Source organism: Cnephaeus nilssonii, assembly GCF_951640355.1.
Source record: "Cnephaeus nilssonii genome assembly, chromosome: 6".
Classification (NCBI taxonomy): domain Eukaryota; kingdom Metazoa; phylum Chordata; class Mammalia; order Chiroptera; family Vespertilionidae; genus Cnephaeus; species Cnephaeus nilssonii.
Genome location: NC_137077.1, coordinates 92,801,903 through 92,820,578, shown reverse-complemented (window position 1 = coordinate 92,820,578; position 18,676 = coordinate 92,801,903). Strand labels below are relative to the sequence as shown.

At 43.4% G+C, this 18,676-nt stretch overlaps 1 protein-coding gene across 8 annotated transcripts in view; it reads right to left on the bottom strand.

Moving 5' to 3' along the window:
• Window positions 1-18,676, bottom strand: part of CACNA1C (calcium voltage-gated channel subunit alpha1 C) — a 590,813-nt gene that overhangs the window by 187,195 nt on the left and 384,942 nt on the right. The window lies entirely within an intron of this gene.

The window sequence follows — 18,676 nt, the reverse complement described above, 5'->3', positions numbered from 1 at the left end:
AGTTTCTGCTGCTTTCTTCACAACCAGCAGTAGCCAGGCTGGTGTGTGAAGGCATGGCGCCAGGATTCCTTCTCTCCAGTCCATCATGAGAATTTGGCACTCAAGGCCTGGATGCTTAATAGCTTCTTCTTGGAATTGGCTCACCGCTGTCCCACAAACAGCTCCTCCAGTTCAAGTTCAAATTTGGAAGACATAGCAACATTTCCCCACCCAAGTGTTCTCCTCAGATAGACCATGCTTATGGCTGATAAGCAATTGCTAGGCCCTTCTTTAGGGCTGGCCGATCACACTGGTAGAAGTAAATGAGCCTGGTAAAGCAGCTGTTATAAAATGTCCTCTGAACACGAGAGCATAAGGCCTACATTTATGATGATTCTCTTTCTTCACCAGAAATCAGGATATAAGATCTGACAAATAACACGAGTACTTACGGATAGAATATTTGATGTGAAAAGTATACTGGAAAATTTGGAATGTACAGTCCCACAGAGATTAACAAATAATCTAGAAACCCAATCTCATGTTAGGTGACCTCTTCTGTGGATGAAAAAACTACCTACATGCCTGGCTGCCCAACCTTCCAGGGAGACGGGGCTTTAGGAAGCAGTATCATTAAATGCTGGGATTAGGAAAAGGACAGAGATGGAGTTTAGCTAACACGTGTGACTTTACTTTTCTCCCTCTTAGAGTGCTGTAATGTATTCCTTCTGGTCAAATATATTCCAACTTGAAAATTCCAAGTTAGGAAAGGCTTCAAGGATCTGCATATACTAGGTGTACCAGTTAATAATGGTGGATTTTGTACATGATAATTTCAAGAGAAACATCAAAAGTGCTTTATTCAAAGTAATGTCCATCACTAGCTACACATTTCCCCCATCTTTCAGGCAATTTGTGGATACTGTCCCAATAGAACTTTTCTTGTTTTGAGGCAAACCATTCAGAGACCCAATTTTCCATTTATTTGTATGTTTTGAAGTGCTGCTCAGAAAATGCGGGTGCCATCAATCGGAACAAGTGGTAATCTGAAGGAGCAAGTTCTGGTGAATATAGTGGGTGGGTTAATACTTTCCAGGCAAGATCTTTTAACGTGTCTTTAACTGGTTTTGAAGTGTGTGATGGTGCGTCATCATGAAGCAAAATTACTTTGCCGTGTTTTCTGGCACATTCTGGTTGTTTCACCATCAACTCATGGTTCAAATTGATTATTTGTTGTCAGTAGTGGTCAGTATTAACGTTTTCACCTAGTTTTAGAAGCTCATAATACACCACACCTTCCTGATCCCACCAAACACAGAGCATTGTCTTCTTTCTGAAGCGATTTGGCCTTGCAGTAGATGTTGATGGTTGACCTGGATCAACCCATGATTTTGTGCGTTTGGGATTCTCAAAATAAATCCACTTTTCATCGCCAGTCACAATTCAATGCAAAAAAGACTTTCTTTCGTACCGTTGAAGCAACATTTTACTGATGACTTTTCGCTTTTCCATTTGTCTTTCATTCAGTTGATGTGGCACCCATTTTCCTTCCTTTAAAATCTTTCCCATTGCTTGTAAATGATTGGAAATTGTTTGCTGAACAACGTTTAATCTTTCTGCAAGTTGTTTTTGAGTTTGACACGCATATTCATCCAATAATGCTTGTAATTGTTGGTCTTCAATCTTTTTTGGTTGACCTGGACGTTCTTTGTCTTTCACATCGAAATCATCATTTTTAAAGTGTTTAAACCAGTGTTCACAAGTATTCTGAGATGGAGCATGTTTACCATAAGTTTCCCGAAGTATACGGTAACTTTTTCTTCAAAATAAAGTAATGAATTAAAACTTCCTGCAAATGCTCTTTTTTTGACATTTTTAAGCATAAAAATATCTATGATGTTAACACCTTCAGCAAATTTGACATATGAAGTTTTGAAGCTTGCTGTCAATACCACAAAATAGCATACTTATCAAATCGCATATATATCTACATATGTGTAACTCCACCTATTGAAAAGAATCCACATTATTAACATAGTATAAAATCATTGTTTTTCCTTAAAATATCAAGAGAAACCACCAATTATAGAAAGCAAAACCTGGCATTTTTCCATAAGAAAGTGTTGAGATTACCCTGAAAATGCCCAGATTGACTGAAGTTGGTGCTTCCACACCTGTTACAGACAGTCCACCAATGGATGCATGGTCGAGGACACATTACATTCTTTTGTTTTATTACAGAGTCACCAAGCCCTGCTTTTGCTGGTGGATTGTTCTGTTCTGAGCCCAGGGGAAATATCAGGAAGGAGTATAAAAATTCCTTTATGAGTAAGAGCCTGAGAAACGAGGAGAATGAAAATTTACCAGCACTGAAAGGTAGCATGCAGAAGTGTTGTCTGATCAAGCAAGCACTCTGTTCTCTTCATGCAAACTCTACTTTCATAGTTCCTTCTTTTGAACTCAAATTTTAAGCCATTCTGGTATAAAATGAGAGGGAAAAAGGGAGAAATGAAGACCTCAAATTGGAGATACTTGCTAATGTTAGCTTGATTCACTGTTTGGATTCTATATTGATATAACATTTTTGTTGGTGGATAGGAATGTACATATCATGTTCCTAACTTTTCAGACTCCATGGCTCCAGACAAGCATTAGGAAAGCAATAAAGATGACCAAGGAGGTCTGATCACAGAATCCATAAGGCAACAATGCTGAAAAATCACTGAACTGGGAGAAGAGAAGTTTGGGTGGTGGTGGTGGATACAAGCTACTCATAGATGGACTCAAAGTTTGTCAGAACAGGAAGAGGACTTGGGAATCAACTAACTCAATATCTTAAATTTCACTCCTTCAAAGGATATTTACTGAGCTGTGTTCTATGGGCCACCTGCTGTTTTAGGGCTAGGGGATACAGTGGTGAATAAAAGGCCCTCAGGCCTCACCCTCATAGAGTTTGTAATGGAAGCCAGACATTAATCAAATAATCACAAAACTGACAGATGATTGCAAACTCTGCTAAGATCATTCATGGAACAGACAGGTATCATAAGGGTCCTCCTTTAGCATGGAGAGTAGAGGAAGGCTTCCCCAGGAAGGGAGGCTTGAGGTTAAAGCTGAACAATGAAGATGAAGAGGACCTGGCCATGTGAGTGGGCAGGAAGACAGGTCTAAGCAGAGGCGTCTGAAAGTTCCAAAAGAAGGTTGCCTGGCTGGATGATCTTGGAGACTCATGGGAGACCCACAGCCTCCATCTGTTGGCCTCATGCTTTCCCTTGCTCTTTTTATGCTTCTTTAATAAAACAACTGAAATGAGATTTGGGAAACTAGTTTATCACTTCTGTATGAAGTCTGAGGAAGCAGAAATCACGTTGATTTTCAGAGAAAACAATTCAGGAAGCACATGAGAAGGGCTCTCCTGATAGCCTTCTTTGTGATATGGAGAAAATAATCCCCTATGCCACTGAGGGATGGAGGGAGGCAGAGAACTGGGCCAACAGTCCTCTACTGTTCTGCTTCAGGGTCCCTTTATCACCAAGCTCTCAGCTGACTCAATCCAACTTGAGTGTGTGGTACTGCCTAAAATGCTGCCAAACAGCAAGCCTAGATTTAGAGTTGTCCCGCCAATCTCAAACCTGGAAAAAAGTCTTCTGAAATGGGACAGACCCCATTCCTAAAGCAGTCAGTTTTTCCGATGAAATTACTGTTGGTTTTGGTGCTGACTCAGGACTCTGCAGGGCGCCAGGGCTGTGGTTAAGAAGACACATCTCTGTCTAGAACTGGGGAGGATTCAGGACTGCCCTCACTAGGCCAGCAGTTTAGATAACTTCTTGATTTAAATTGGCTGCCCTCTCCTCATAGAATGGCGGCGAGGAAAACACACTGCTTAATCCAGAGGTCTGATGAGCTGAATGATGATTAACTGAGAGACTGGCCTCACCAAAGTGAGTTATGCCTTCATTATTAACCAAATTCAAACCAAATGGCAGTACATGGTGAGCCAACTCTAAGCTTCTTTACCAGCCCCACCTGGGACTTGGATGCTCTCAGAAAGGAATGTATTCCCATTAAAACAGGTGCTCAAGTAAAGAACATTGTCTTTACCATGTCCATTCTGCCCCCAGACTTCAGACCTGGACGCTGACTTTAAGAAAGTGCATATGAAACACCAACCTCTCCTACGAGGGAAACCTGGAATGACTCTTTCCTTCGTCAGGGGCCTTCAGAGGAGCTCCCCTTCCCTAAAGTGAGAAGGTGTACCCAGGTGGCAGAAAGCTCTTCCTCGAAGTGTTAAGGTTGCCTTTCTCCAGCACCAGACAACTGGTTAAGTTAACCAGACAGCTTTGCATTCCTACTTGGGAGCTTACTGAGCACCTAAGAAGTCCCCGGACAGTTGCCATGGGAGGTAGGGGAGGAAGGGCAGGGCAGCACAGTGGTTAAAACACAGGGACCCCTGGAGCCAAATGACTGGGTTGAATCCTGGTTCTACCACTTCTCAGCCATGTGACCTTGGACAAGCTATTTGACCTCATCTTAAAGTGAGGAGAATGATAGTACCTACCTTATAAAGTTGATGTGGGGATTAAGCAAGTTAATTCATGTCAAGTGCTCAGAAAAATATCTGGCCCACAGTAAATGCCATTATTATAAGTGTGGTGACACTATCAGTGGAACCTAAAGCAGTGATAATGCAGATGGGTTACCTGGGATTCTGTTAAAATGTACTTTGATTTGGTCTCTCTGGAGTGGGACCCGAGTTCTGCATTTCTGACCAGGCCCCAGGTGATACCAAAGCTGCCGTTCCACCGACCAAACTTTGGGAAGCAAGGACCAGAGCTCTGCAGTCATGCTGGGAGGCCACAATCTCAGCTGGCCGCCTGAGGCCCCAGGCACTCTTAAGCAGCTGGTGACCCTTGTCACATCACTCTTGTCAGTAATGTGTGAACTGGTAAAGTAGGTGAACCCAATGCTGGTTGCAGAAAATGCCATGCTCTAACTGGTATGAGGGTCCTACAGGGTCATACACTAAATTTTTAATTTTATTTTTACTTTTTTTAAAAAAGAATTGATTACTGCAGAGGGCAAGACAGGGACATTAGCCTATATTGCACCACTGGAGAGCAGGAGACATGTATGCTAGGGTCGGTCCTCCCAGCTACAATATAAGCTGTTCAACAGAGTTGTGGAAGGGGCTCTGACGACTGTGACCGATGGTAGGAGTGGCTCGGCATCCCTTTCCCCTCTTGACAGTGGGCCTGGGTCATTACCACTCTTACCAAGCCTGCATCCCCAAATGTTCCTATGGCCTCCGACTGGCCAATCTATGCCTTCGAATGGCCATCGATTATGAAACTCTCCTTGTCTCCATGACAGTGTACAATTTTAGTTCGCTCAACTCCATAATTAGTTCTTTGCCTCCTGCCTTCCCACCCTCTCTTCTGGACCTCTTTTAATCTGAGGAATATGACAAAGACAAAAGAGATGAAGTCCCTGCCCATGAGGAACTTTCAGCTACATGGAGAGGCAGACATGAAAATAGCTAATTAAAGAAGTAGGTGATAATCTTCCTAAGAACTTGTCCAAAGAACTGTAAAAGCATAAAGGAAGGAGGGACTACCCTAACCTGGGAGAGTAAGAAAGACAAAGTGCCAGTGGGATGGACATGTGTGCTGTGTATGTCAGGGGGTAAGCTTCTTTCTGCCACTTACTCACAGTTAATCTTTTATCCTTTTGTGTCTCTCTAAACTCTCCCTTTCTCAGTAAATTCATTCACTTCACTCCCTCCTAAAGGTTCAATAGTCACCATTATAAGTGAATCCAAATTTGCAATACATTTTCTTTGCCCTCTCTTTTGAGTTCAAGCCATAAGCTACTAGATATTTCTACTGGGATTTCCTACCATCTCCTTATACTCAATACATCTAAATCTGAACTCATAGCCTTTCCCTGGTCCCCACAGGGCTCAAAACTTGGCAGTCACCTTTGTTTACTTCTCCACCAAATGCCAGCAATTCTTCATCCATAGCATCTGTCATATCTGCTCTTCCCACTGCTGTCCTTACTGTCGCCTGTCTGGAGTGGTAGACTGGGCTTCCTGCTTCCGGTTCCTGCCACTCAACCCATTCTGCACCATTAGCCCATTATTCATCCTAAAATGCCCTGCTCAGAAACTCCTTCTACATGATCTTCACATAGTAGGTACTCAAATTAATTTGTAAAAAAGAATAAAAACAAGTTCCAAATATCAGGATAGTAGAAACACCTGGGAAGGCGAGCAATCTGTTGAGGGAACCATTTTGAGAGAAGCTGTGATGATTCCAGCCCAAGATGACCTGGAGAGGATCTCAGGACAAAAAACCCTGATTTCACTTTCCTCTCTCCTGCTGAGCTCCTGCTCTGGTCCCCATTGAATGAAATCAACTGGAAGCCATAGTGCAAGGTAGCCTTTTAATGTAGTCTATATGGTTAGACCCTTTGGCCAGAGAGCCTAGTGGAGAAGGGTGGAGAGTGGATATGGTGGGCAAATGGAACAATGTAGGGCAGACAGAACAATGAACTTACAGTAGTTGGCAAAGTATCATTGGTTTTCTATATGCCACCATCATCATTCCATTAAACCAGGAGGAATTACCTTATTTGTAGGGCTTCTCAGTTTTATGAGCAAGAAGTCCCCAACTTGGGAGGGTGACCAGATAAATGTTTAACTCACTAGCCAACTCTGGGTCCTCATCTTCCAAAGTCATACCTGATAGGAATCTACAAATGAATTCTCTTATCAGCATGTGTGGTTGTCACTACCATCATTATCATCATTGTTGTGATCATCATCATCACCATCATCAGATTGTGACTATTGACTTATGCTTACTTCTGATATACATGAACCAGTTTGGACTGGCTAGAAATTGGAATTAAGAAGAAATTCATGGATCATGTCTTGTACCTTCATTCGACTAATGGAGCAGGCTACACTTTCAATAGTTTCATAGGTTTAATGACATTCAAAAGAAAATAAATCCATAACTAAAAAGCATGTAGGTCTCTCTTTGGTTAAAAGTAAGTTCGTCACATTGAGGGTCAAAGGTGCCTGAAACATTTTCTTACTGGTAGTCTTTCCATGAAGGGGAGAAGGATTCTTGCCAGATTGCGTTCCTGCAGTCTCAAGGTGTGTGTGTGTGTGTGTGTGTGTGTGTGTGTGTGTGTGTGTGTGTGTGTGTTTTAAATCATGTTCTTATTAGAATGTCCTTATTCATTAGAGGTTTTTACTTATGCTTAATTGAACCTTTCCATGTTAATAAATTTCTGCATCCCACAAGTGGTTTGATGAACATTAAAGGAGGTTGTTGTCCCAGGAAAGAAATGGTGTATACTCTGTTGCCTAATAAATTAAAAACTATGAGAGTAATTAAAATAGCAACCTTCACATTGAATTGTTATTTTTTGTATTAGTAATAGGGGTTGTGATGAGAAAAAATAAGAGACATCTTGATATTAGAAAAAAATAAATATGGAAAAAATGGAGATAAGATGATCCAAAGCAAATAATAATGATAATACCAGCTCCCTTTCTTGAGGACTCAGGATATGCTTTACATATATCATTTAATTTAATTAGTTGACTATTTTAATAAAGATAAATGAACTGAGACTTAGGTAAGAGAGATAACTTGTCCAAGATTACACACCTTGTAAATGCTGGAGAGGGAATTAAAAGTCAAGAGAACCTTACTTTAAATCCTCCAATCTTAGCCACTATCCAAGGCAAAAATGGCAAATACATTCCATGACTTTCTGACCCTGTGCCATGGCAGCTACTGTTATTAATCATGGCCTCTCTCCCTCTGCTCCCATAAAGGGCTTCACAATTCTTCTCAACAGTGTATCTCCCGTGCCAACACAAATTCACTGGAAGTGGTTAGCTCATGATTTGGCACCCTGTGTGCCCCTTCCCTACTGGTGATAAACTGCATCTTTCAGCTAATGGCAGAATAGAAAGCAGACTTCTTTTGGTACCTGCAATGATATAGATGCCTAGACCAGAACCTTCTTTTAAAAAACTTTTTTGATAAAAGATGTGTGAGATAAAACTTATAAAGATGCATAAACCACTATATTACACTTAAATAACAGGATAAAGTGTAATTCACCACATTAATAAAAATTCATGAATCTATCAATAGATTTAGAGAACATTTCATAAAATTCACTATTTATTTCCCAACCTTTTACTTCTTTTTTGTATTTCCCATTCTTTTGATTCTCTATGCTTGATTCTTAGTATCCCTCCCTGCCCCACTACCACCTCTATACAGGTCAATAATTTTATTTTCAGCTGTGTCAAGTCTTCTTTTAAATCCATTCGCTGCATTAAAAAAATTATTATTATATTCTTAATTTCCAAAATTTACATATGGCTCTTTTCCATATCTTCTGGTTCCTATGGGACCCAGTGGTGCAGTCTCCCTGGTTGTCTGAGTTGGGTGTACCAAGAGTGTCCCTTGTGTGGGTTGTGTGTGCTTTCCTGCTATAGTTGAGCCTTGATTGCTGTTGCCAAGTCAGTGGGAGGAATTTCCCCCTCAGGCTGACTGGCTATTAGAAATGGGCATGAGTGACTACAGCAGACAAGCTATTGGGCAAGGGGCTGACTCTATGAAGCAGAATTCTCTTTAGTGGAGCTCTGGTGCCTGTTGAGTCCACCATTTGGATGTGTTGTTTATGGAGCTGGTTGGGTGGTACTCTGGTGTGGTCTGAAGCCATTCACCAGGTGTGTTGGTCCCAGGGCCTCTTGGGAGGGACTCTGGTGCAGGCCAAGGTCAGCCACTGCCTATGCCCACCCAGAACCACCTGATAGGAGCTACAAAGTGATCTGTAGAAGGTTTCCACCTGTTCTGGGCCTGGAGGCCTGATGGGAGAAGCTAAACTGTGAACTGAGGCTGGCTGCTACTAGTGTCAGGCTTGGGGCTGCTTAGCAAGAGGTAGAGGGCATGCTGAGGCCAGATGCTGCTTGTTTGGAGTTTGTGAACCTTTGAGAGATTTTCGGAAAGTGTTCAATGTAAGCCGAGACAGGCTGTGTAGAAAAGCTGCTGGAAGAGGTTCACACCAGCCTGTGAGCTGTGTGGGGCAGGTCCCAGGGAATCATCAGAGCAGAGTGAATGGTGTTAGTCAAGTTAACAGAAAGCTCTGATTTGGTGCCCACCTGTTCTTGCAAGCTGTGTGGAGGGAAGGCTCAACAAAGGGAATGCTCCTTGATTTCCTGGCACTGGTGGCCAGGGGGGCTTGCATTCTGGGTTAGCACTATAATAATCAGAAAGGCAGTTCTTGGCAGGCTAGCAACCGGCCTCCTCCTCCGTTTCCCCCAGGGCACTACACAGGCAGAAGACTAAAACCCACCGCCAGTTTTTCTATGAGAAAGGCTATTTATTTGTCCTGGAGCTCCAGCCTGAGCAGCAGACTTCATGTCTGTTATGCATTTAGAGGCATGGATATGCTCTCAGGAAACGTAGGCTGGTGGGTGCCATATTTGTGGTCTCCCTTGGCTCACTACAGCCATCTGGTACCTCCTCAAAAGGCGCTTATACACCAGTCTCGAGTTGCCCAGGGAACACCTCCAGATTGTCTGGTCTGGAGTCCAGCAGGTCTTATCATTGTGTTCCCACAAGACTGTATATATTTGCATATTTTAAAAGCTAATGCCTGAGGGTCTGTCTTTCAATCTGCCGGAAACTAGGTGCTGCCTAAGATCCCTTCCTTTCGAATACTGAAAGATCTTGGTAGACCCTCAACAACTGGGACCTATTTAGAATAAATTATGCTGCTTAAGCAATTACAAAGGTTTGAGAGACAACCAAAGCTAGGGCTAGATTGAAAGATTAAAACCATCTCCTACACAAGGATACTCCTTCAAGACTGGGAGGAGAGGTAGTTGTTTTGCCTAACACATAGAAAAACACACAAGAGAGTCATGTCAAATAAGGAAGCAGGGGAATATGTTCCAAATGAAAGAACAATATAAAAACTCAGAAAAATAAAAACCCTTACTGAATCAGAATAAGTAATTTAGCTGATAAAATTTTTAAAGTGATGGTCATAAAAATGCTCCCTGAATTTGGGATAAGGATGGATGAACACAGTGATATTTTCAACAAAGAGACATAAATATAAGAAAGTAACAAACAGAAGTAACAGAGCTGAAGAACTGAACTAAAATTCACACTAGAAAGTTTGACAGCAGTCTAGATAAAGCAGAAGAAAATATCATTGATGTAGAAGACAGAGCAGTGTACCTCATTCAAATAGTACAGTAGAAAGAAAAAATAAATTTTAAAAGCAGAGATAAATTAAGGGAGCTATGGGGCAACATAAAGAATAATAACATTTTAATTATATGGGTCCCAGAAGAAGAGAGAGAGAAAAGGGGGGAAATGTATTTAAAGTAATAATAACTGAAAACTTTCTTAACCTGAAAAAGGAAACAGACATCCAGATTTAGGAAGCCCTGTGAGTTCCACATAAGATGAACCCCAAAATATCCACACCAAGACACATTATAATTAAAATGTCAAAAGTTAAACACAAAAAGATAATATTAAAATCAGCATGATACAATCAACTTGTTACATACAGGGAACCCCCATGTGACCATCAGGAGGTTTTTCAAACCCACATGAGACTCCCAGGAGATTTTTCGGCAGAAACTTGACAAGCTAGAAGGAAGTAGCATGATATATCCAAAGTGCTAAAAGAAAAAATATCAACCAAGAATACTCTACCCAGCAGTTATTCAGAACTGAAGAAAAAAGAGTTACAAAAAAGCAAAAGCTGCCCAGGGGTGTGGCCCAGTGGTTGAGCATCAAACTATGAACCAGGAGGTCACAGTTGGATTCCTGCTCAGGGAACAAGCCCAGGGTTGTGGGCTTGATCCCCAGTAGGGGGCATGTAGGAGGAAGCCAATCCATGATTCTCTCTCATCATTGACTAGGGACCCGTTGCAGGAAAATTTCCTGCAAGACTTCTGGCGGGCTTCCCTCCCGCCCCCCCACCTCTCCCGCTGCGGCGGGCAGGGCGGGGTGGGGCAGGCCGAACGGGTGGGGCGCCTCCCACCCGTCCCGCCCACCCAACCCAGCCCACCTCGCCCCGCACTCCCTACCCTCTGCGCCCACTGACGCAGCTGCCTCTGTGGCCATGCACTGCCGCCGCCTCAGATCACCCCGACCCGCCGCGCACGCTGCCGCTGCTTCCTCTGCCCCGCGCCCTGCTGCTGCGCGCCCCACCCGCCCACCCGCCTCACCATGCGCCACCCGCCTCGCCATGCCCCTCCTGCAGCCACCATTGCCTCCAAGGCCACTGTGGCCTCGCACACTGCCCACCATGCCCCGCCTGCCGCCTCCACTGCGCTCCGCCCACCGCCGCCGCCACCGCTGTGGCCGCGTCACCGCCGCTCACACTGCCCGCCACCGCCTCAGAGGCCACCATGGCCGCGTGCTCCACAGCTGCGCCGCCGCCCACCCGCGCAGCCGCCATGCTTTCTGCTTTCTTCACTCCTCCCTCCCTCAGCATATGCAAATTAACCGCCATCTTGTTTGCTCTGATTGGCTGTGGGCATAGCGAAGGTATGGTCAATTTGCATATTACTGTTTTATTAGATAGGATGTCTCTTTCTCTCCCTTCCTTTCTGAAGTTAATAAAAATATATTTTAAAAAATAATAAACCAACCTTACAAGAAATGTTAACAAAACTTCTTTCAGCTATAAATAAAGGACATTAATTAGTAACAAGAAAACAAAAGAAATATAAATTTAATTGCTAAAGATAAATATATATGTATACATAAGGTAGGGCAAAAATAGGTTTACAGTTGTGAGTACATGAAGCACAGTTTATTCTTATATTATTATTTAAAACTATTCTATTATTTCCATAAGTGGATTAATTACTTATAAATCTAATATGAAGGCTAAAAGAAAAAAAGGAGTAAATATAACTAACTACAATAATCAGTTAAAGGGTACACAAAATAAAAAAAAAAGTAAAATGTGACATCAAAAACATAAAATGGGGAGCAAAAATTTAGAGTTTTAGAATGCCGTCAAATTTAAGATGCTATCAACTTAAAACAGACATATATGTGCTGTTATATGTGAGCCTCATGGTAATCACAAAGCAAAAATCTATAATCCTACCTAATAATAGATAAATATGCAAATTGACCGTACCTTCGCTATGCCCGAGATTGGTCAGGAGGCGCAGGGGGGCGGGACTCGGGGGGCCGGGGTGGCTGATTGGGCTGGCGGGACGCTGAGCTCGCATCGCCAGTGGCGGCTCGAGCTCAGCGTCTGCGCCATGGCTGTGCTGCGGCACAGAAGGGGCCTCTGGGGCAGCGAGCTCACGTCCCACCACGGACCATCAAAAGCGGGGGAGCTGGGTGCCTGTCCGCTCAGGCACCAGGCCTTTCAGAAGCCTCCGCCATGCTGGAGGCTTCTGAAAGGCCTGGTACACCAGCAGACAGGCACCCAGCTCCCCCGCGATCGAAAGCAAAAGTGTGGGAGCTGGGTGCCTGTCCACTCAGGCACCAGGCCTTTCAGAAGCCTCCGCCACGCTGGAGGCTTCTGAAAGGCCTGGTGCACCAGCGGACAGGCACCCAGCTCCCCCGTGATCAAAAGCGAAAGCATGTAGGGGACCCCACACGTGCATGATTCAATCATGCACTGGGCCTCTAGTAGATACATAAAAGATAATGAGAGGACTCTTAAGCATAATACTAAGGAAAGTAATCAAAGAACAGGGAAGAAAGAAAAAGAAAAGAAAAGAAAAAGAAAGAAACAGAGGAACTACAAAACAACAACAAAAAAATGTTTTTAAATGGCAGTAAGTACATATCCACCAATAATTTTAAAAAAAATCAATGGACTAAATTCTCTAATCAAAAGACAAGGAGTGACTAAATGGATTAAAATAACAACACAAGATCCACCTATATGGCCATATTACCAAAAGCAATACACAGATTTCATGCAATCCCAAAAAAAAATCCCATAGGCATTTTTAAAAGAAATAGAACAAAAAAATCGTCAAAATTTTTTTGAACCACAAATACCCTGAACAGCCAAAGCAAGCCTGAGAAAAAAAAGAACAAAGCTGGAGGTATCACACTCCCTGACTTCAAATTATACTACAAAGCTATTATAATCAAAATAGCATGGTATTGGTAGAAAAACAGACACACAGACCAATGAAACAGAATTAACAACCCAGAAATAAACGCTCATGTATATGGACCACTAATTTTTTATAAAAAAGCCAAAAATATACAATGGAGAAAAGAAAGCCTCTTCAATAAATGGTGTTGGGAAAATTGGAAAATCACATTAAAAAGAATGAAAGTAGACTGCTATTTGACACCATACACAAAATTAAATAAAATGAATCAAAGACCTAAACACAGAAGAAAATAGGTACTAAATTTATGAATCTTGGTCTCTGAGAGAATTTTACGACCTTGATCCCAAAGGCAAGAGAAGTAAAAGCAAAAATAAATGAACAGGACTATATCAAACTAAAAAGCTTCTGCACACAAAAACAAACAAACAAATCAATAAAACAAAAAGGCAACCAACCAAATGTGTGGAGATATAAGTAAACAACAACTCTAATAAGGGTCTAATATAAAAAATATATAATAAACTCACACAACTCAACAACAAAACAAATAAATAATCCTATTTAAAAATGGTCAGAGGACTTGAACACTTTCCCCAAGAAGACATACAAATGGTCACCAGATATATGAAAAGATGCTCAACTTTACTAGCTACAAGGAAAAATCAAATTAAAACTATAATGTGATACCACCTCACATCTGTTAAAATGTCTATATCAAGAAGACAAGAAATAAGTATTAGAGAGGATGTGGATAAAAAGAAACCCTCATACACTACTGGGAGGGATGAAAATTGGTACAGCCACTATGGAAAGGAGTATGGAGGTTCCTCAAAAAATTAAGACTAGAGCTACCATATGACCCAGCAATCCCTCATCTGGGTATCTTCTTGAAAAATTTGAAAACACTTATTTATAAGGATATATGCACCCCTATGTTCATTGCAGGATGATACACGGTAGCCAAGATATGAAAACAACCTAAGTTTCCTTTGATGGATGACTGAATAAAGAAGATGTAATATATATCTTTATATATAAAAGCCTAAGTGACCATTCTACCATTCGACCAGTAGCTATGATGCACACTGACCACCAGGGGGCAGACACTCAATGAACAGGCATGGAAACATGGAACAAACTGATAAATCTCAGAAGGAAGGGGGGAGGGGGGAGGGGGGAGGGCTGGAATAGATTAACCAAATATCTTATATGCATACTAGAGGCCCGGTGCACGAATCCCTCAGCCTGGCCTGCAGGGGATCAGGCTGAATCCATGCACTGGACCTCCAACATTCCCTGAGGATTCCTGGATTGCGAGAGGGTGCAGGCCAGGCCAAGGGAACCCACTGGTGCATGAATCCTTGCACCGGGCCTCTAGTATGTATATAATGGAATACTACTCAGTCATAAGAAAGGATGAAATACTGCCATTTGCAACAACATGGATAGGTCTTAGAGGATCATGCTAAGTGAAATAAGTCAGATGGAAAAGGACAAGAACCACATGATTTCACTTATATGTGGAATATAAAACAAACAAACTCATAGACACAGACAATAGAATGGTGGTTACCAGAGGGAGCGGAGGTGTGGGGAGGATGAAGAAGGGTCAAATGTATGGTGATGAAAGAGACTAGACTGTGAGTGGTGAGCTCACAACACAGAAGATGCATTATAGAACTGTACACTTGAAATGTGGATAATGTTAACCAATGTCACCCCAATAAACTTAATAAAAATCTACTTCAAAAGGAGGATGGGATAAAGGCATTTTCAGAGAAATGAAAGCTGAGCTAATTCGTTAGACCTGTGTTATAGAAACGCTAGGGCAGTGGTCGGCAAACTCATTAGTCAACAGAGCCAAATATCAACAGTACAACGATTGAAATTTCTTTGGAGAGCCAAATTTTTTAAACTTAAACTTCTTCTAACACCACTTCTTCAAAATAGACTCGTTCAGGCTGTGGTATTTTGTGGAAGAGCCACACTCAAGGGGCCAAAGAGCCGCATGTGGCTCGTGAGCCGCAGTTTGCCGACATGGCGCTAGGGGATGTGCTTCAGGGTGAGGGGCGATGATACCAGAAGGCAACCTGGATCTACAGAAAGGAATGGAGAGCACCAGAAATGGTGCATGAGTAAGTAAATAAAAAATACTGCATTTTCCCCCCATAATTTACTTTAAAGACAACTGACTGTTTAAGGCAAAAAATATTAACACTGTCGGGTGGGGTTTATAATACATGTATATGTGAAAGATGTGTAACGATCACACAGGAGGGGGCTGGGTAAATGAAATTACACTGCTGTAAGGTTATTAAAAATCCAATGATACAGGTAAAATTTGCACACTTTGTTGAATATGAATTATATTTCAATAAGGTTAATTTTTTAAAAATCAAGTGTAAAAGTCCCTCTTCCTCAAATCAGTTTAACTTGGAGCCTGGGGCAGGTAGAAAGGAAGTTGTCCCCATAGGAACACTAACATCTTACATTTGTTGAATGTTTCTATGCGCTGAGCACAATTCTAAATGCTTGACAAGCACGTACTTATTTCATCCTCACAACTCCATGAGGTAATTGCAATTTTAACTCTGATTTAAGGTCAGAAAACCGAGGCCCATAGCTAATAATTGGCTTTGGAATTGGAACTATGCTAGTAGGACTCCACTACCTATGTCCTCAACCACTAGGTGCCATGGATCAGTGAGAGGGAATGAATCAAGAATAATAGGTGCACAGGGCTCATGTCTGTGTATTGATCACTTCATGGGACACTGACCTCACTGTAGCTGCACTTCCTCTCCCCGCATTTTTCTCTCCAACATTTATAAAGCACGGGTCACTGGTGAGCCTAAGTGGCCTTTATCATTACCATTATTTTAAATTAAATTATAGTGACCTTGCTGCTGGCTGTTATTTCATGTTGGAGGGTCTCTAGGGAAGGGTGGGGCATGAGGGAGAATCCATCATGGAGCTTCCTGAGTTGAAGAAGCTCTCTCTCCCAGGGCCCAGGTGCATAGTCAGTGCTTAGTAAATATTACTGACTTACTATGTGACATATTCTCCCACCTCTGGACTGACGGCTAGTGTACTGAGGTTCTGCAAGAGTGAAGGCATCTGTCCAAGGTCACACCCTAGCCTTGATTACATACAGAATTAGTGACTTTGGAAATTCTCAGCTCACTACTGTTCTCTGTTATTGAAGCACAGAATGACACTGCTGGGAAGAATTTTAGGGCTAATACAGTTTAACCCTTTCATTTCCCAGATGAGGAAACTGAGGGCCAGAGGTCAAAAGGGAAGGTCACATTGCAGGCCAGACTTAGAGCCCCAGCCTCCTCACTGGCAGGCCTGGAGTGCCAACACTGTCATCACAAGTCCCTCAGGTGGCAGTAATACCATTTCTCTTCAGATCCTGTGGCAAAGGGGCTCATGAGCCCTCAAAACATAAAGGAACCAACGCTGGAACTATATCAACTGCCCTCACTCTTTAAAGCCAGGTGGACACCCTGCTGAGATCTATGTCCTCCTTCCAACAACAGGGGTGGGGATGCTTCAGGGGGGAAACTGGCTGGAAGAGTCTGAGCCCATCTCCATTACCCTGTTAGCCCATCTGCATTACTCTCGTCTAGGAGAAGCAGTGGCGACTGTATGTGCCCATCTATAAATTAGGGGTAATGTCTCCGTCTTCCTGCACTGTGGGGCCGATCAATCAACCAATAAAGGTCTGAAAGCATGGCGCTGATGCTGAATATGGCTTTTAATTGGTGATAACCCTAACATTGATCACCACCACATTTCATTCTCAAATTAAAAAGGGACCTTTGCATCGCTGGGGGAATGTCTGTACACTTGGGTCCATTTGAGAAGTTACTGTGTGATTGGAAGCATTCTTTGTTATCATCATGGTGTAAGCTGCTGTATGTAGAGCACCAAGTAATAGAGACTTTCCCAGGTTAGTCACAGTCTGTTACTGATAGTCAATAACTTCTCAGTAAAACTCCATGACGGCAGGAACTGGAACTTCTGAAATATGCCCATTGTTTACATTAACTTGCTTTGCTGCATTTGAGTGTCTTTCTCTTCTCACTACCTCATGCTGTGGCTCATCACAATCCATAACATCTCTCTTCAAGAGGAGGATAGAAGCTCATGGGACTTCACAGGTGAAATCCTTTTCCTGTGTATACAATACCCATTACTAATCTCATTTTGTAGATAAACTGAGGCAAAAGCACAAAGCAGGGGCAGAAAGGTTGCCAGCAGAGCTGGGACTATACCTGTGCCCCTGAAATCCAGTCTAGGGCCCCTTTGGAGGCACCGGGAAGGGAGGGGAACAAGAGGTGGCGAATCAGTGGAGAGAGGGCTGCAGTGGAAGATCAGGAATCCTGTTGGGTGAAGTGGGAGAGGGCAAGCACCACTAGGTGCAGGGAATATGAAAGGGGTTGGGAGACTGGGGCAGGGAGTGTGCGGCCCTATTCTAAATTCTGTTCTGTGTCTGATAGGCAAGCCATGCCCACAACAGGGATCGAACTTCAGACTCTTCGCAGCAAAACCAGCCAGCATCCTGTATGGAATGTTAAGAGGTCATGCTGCTCACATCTGTCCCAGAGGGCTCTGCGGGGGCCTTAGGAAGCACCAGCCTAGGGCTGCCTGGGGCGGGAAGGCGGGAGGGAACACTGACAACTCCCGGGCTTGCTTCCCTCTTGCAGTGGCGATGAGGTCCCCTGTCACCAACGTGTAAGAGGGAGCACGGCAACCTCCGAAGACTACAAAACCAGAGGTCCCTTCGTGCCTGCCATCCGTCTCCCACAGACGGTGCAGGGATTGAGTCCTGCCTGCCTGCCACCAGGCAGCTGTGTGACCTTGAGAAAGCCATTTAACTGGCTGGGCCGCAGCGCTCCTGTCTGTAGAAAGGGAAATTGGTTGGCCCAGGTATCAGACATTCTGCTTCAGGAATAGCACCATGAGATGAATGTAGGGAACAAGGTTTTGTTACCTCCTGTGTCAGTGAAAGAAGTGGTAGCGAAGTGGGCCTAGAAGATGTGGCAGAGAGGGTTTCTGGATGGGGTGCACAGTGGGAGCAGGCAGCCTGTGGCCCTCTGAGAAGTAGAGTGAGGGATAGACTGATGGGTGGCCCTCTGCTCATGCCCCTGTCCTTGCAAGTAGCCTTATAATTGTCCCCTCATTTTGGCTTCAGGTCCCCTGACATTTAAGACCTCTTTAGGACAAAAGGGATGAAAAGGCACAGGAAGCAAAATAGGAAGTGCGGGGGCGGAGAAGGCCAGCTTCAAGGAAATGAAAGGAGGTAAAGAGCAGAGGGTGGAGAGGCAAGAAGGCCTGCCGAAGGCAATGGGGTATTAGCTGGTGTGGAGAGGAGGGTGTGGGCAAGGAAGACGATGCGGAGCCAGCCAGTCCAGGCCCTTCAAGTCACAGGTGTGGAACAGAGGTCCCGAGAGAGAACCTGCCCAAGGCCACCGAGCCGGTTGTGAGAAAAAGTAGGGCTGGGGTTGGAGTCTTCTGCCCCCTTCACTTACAGGC